Consider the following 2,500-nt stretch of genomic DNA (forward strand, 5'->3'; position numbering starts at 1 on the left):
GTTGCCTCGACCACCATCGGCACACGCTGGGCCCTGGTGCGGGCGCTTGCCTCGACCACCATCGGCACACGCTGGGCCCTGGTGCGGCAGGTTGCCTAGACCACCATCGGCACACGCTGGGCCCTGGTGCGGGCGCTTGCCTCGACCACCATCGGCACACGCTGGGCCCTGGTGCGGGCGCTTGCCTCGACCACCATCGGCAGACGCTGGGCCCTGGTGCGGCAGGTTGCCTCGACCACCATCGGCACACGCTGGGCCCTGGTGCGGGCGCTTGCCTCGAGCACCATCGGCACACGCTCGGCCCTGGTGCGGTCGGTTGCCTCGAGCACCATCGGCACACGCTGGGCCCTGGTGCGGCAGGTTGCCTCGACCATCATCGGCAGCCTCGACCACCATCGGCACACGCTGGGCCCTGGTGCGGGCGCTTGCCTCGACCACCTTCGGCACAAGCTCGGCCCTGGTGCGGTCGGTTGCCTCGAGCGCCATCGGCACACGCTGGGCCCTGGTGCGGCAGGTTGCCTCGACCACCATCGGCACACGCTGGGCCCTGGTGCGGCAGGTTGCCTCGACCACCATCGGCACACGCTGGGCCCTGGTGCGGGCGGTTGCCTCGACCACCATCGGCACACGCTGGGCCCTGGTGCGGGCGGTTGCCTCGACCACCATCGGCACACGCTGGGCCCTGGTGCGGGCGCTTGCCTCGAGCACCATCCGCACACGCTGGGCCCTGGTGCGGCAGGTTGCCTCGACCACCATCGGCACACGCTGGGCCCTGGTGCGGCAGGTTGCCTCGAGCACCATCGGCACACGCTGGGCCCTGGTGCGGGAGCTTGCCTCGAGCGCCATCGGCACACGCTGGGCCCTGGTGCGGCAGGTTGCCTCGAGCACCATCGGCACACGCTGGGCCCTGGTGCGGTCGGTTGCGGTTGCCTCGAGCACCATCGGCACACGCTGGGCGCTGGTGCGGGCGCTTGCCTCGACCAGCATCGGCACACGCTGGGCCCTGGTGCGGCAGGTTGCCTCGATCACCATCGGCACACGCTGGGCCCTGGTGCGACAGGTTGCCTCGAGCACCATCGGCACACTATCGGCCCTGGTGCGGGCGGTTGCCTCGACCACCGTCGGCACACGCTGGCCCTGGTGCGGGCGCTTGCCTCGAGCACCATCGGCACACGCTGGGCCCTGGTGGGTTTAGGCACATCTTCAAATTTCTGCCGTGCCAATGCCATTTTTATGGCTTGTAAATTCATACAATGGTCCCCTAAGCCTTCACGTGAAGTTTCGTTGGAAGATGACTCGTTTTCTATTTTTCATGATTTTCGAAACTTTTTGCGGTTCGGGATTTTTTAAAATTTTTTTATAAGGATTTTTGGCTCCAAATTTTGTAGGCATGATCCTTCTATTTTTGTTGGCATGCACAAAAAAATTCAGCTAAAAACTCGAAGTAGAGAAGATTTTGTGACCGTTTGAAAAAAGTGTCCCCATTTCAGACACTTTAACGGCTACTGGTAGCAAACCTGTAAAATCTCAAATGCTCTTTAAGGGGGTGTGAATTCTCAGAGGTTTGATGAGGGATAGGGGGCCAACACAAGGCCAAGTACCAGCACCCATCGCACATCATGTGCGCACACCCCCCCGGCCCCCCTCCCAATCGCCGGAACCCCAATGCCGCCGGTCAGGTTCTCCGGCGGTACTCCGGCGATGCTCCGGCGATGCTCCGGCGATGCTGTCCCGAGTGAAAAAAATGCGGCACCAGCACATGCTGGAGCCAAGCATGGGCACCGTGGCTCAAAATCGAACTTCGGCCAAGGCCTCGACCATCAATGGCACATGATGACGCATGGTGATGGCACATGCATCGACCATCATCGGCATAGGCTGCCCTTCGGTACGGGCACTTGCCTCGACCGCCATCGGCACAAGCTGGGCCCTGGTGTGGGTTGTTGCCTCGATCACAATCGGCACATGCTGAGCCTTGGTGCGGGCGGTTGCCTCGAGCACCATCGGCAGACCCTGGGCCCTGGTGCGGCCGGTTGCCCCGATAACCATCGGCACACGCTGGGCCCTGGGGCGGGCGCTTGCCCCCAGCACCATCGGCACACGCTGGGCCCTGGTGCGGGCGGTTCCCTCGACCACCATCGGCACACGTTGGGCCCTAGTCCGGGCGGTTACCCCCAGCACCATCGGCACACGCTGGGCCCTGGTGCGGGCGCTTGCCCCCAGCACCATCGGCACACGCTGGGCCCTGGTGCGGGCGGTTGCCCCCAGCACCATCGGCACACGCAGGGCCCTGGTGCGGGCGGTTGCCCCGAACACCATCGGCACAAGCCGGCCCTTGGTGCGGGCTCCTGGCTCGACCACCATCGGCACACGCTGGGCCCTGGTGCGGGCGGTTGCCTCGAACACCATCGGCACACGCCGGCCCTTGGTGCGGCCGGTTGCCTCGACCACCATCGGCACACGCTCGGCCTTGGTGAGGGCGCTTGCCTCGACCACCATC

The sequence above is a fragment of the Durio zibethinus genome, unplaced genomic scaffold (genome assembly GCF_047325235.1).
Source record: "Durio zibethinus cultivar Kanyao isolate XHJ-2024 unplaced genomic scaffold, ASM4732523v1 HiC_scaffold_303, whole genome shotgun sequence".
Classification (NCBI taxonomy): domain Eukaryota; kingdom Viridiplantae; phylum Streptophyta; class Magnoliopsida; order Malvales; family Malvaceae; genus Durio; species Durio zibethinus.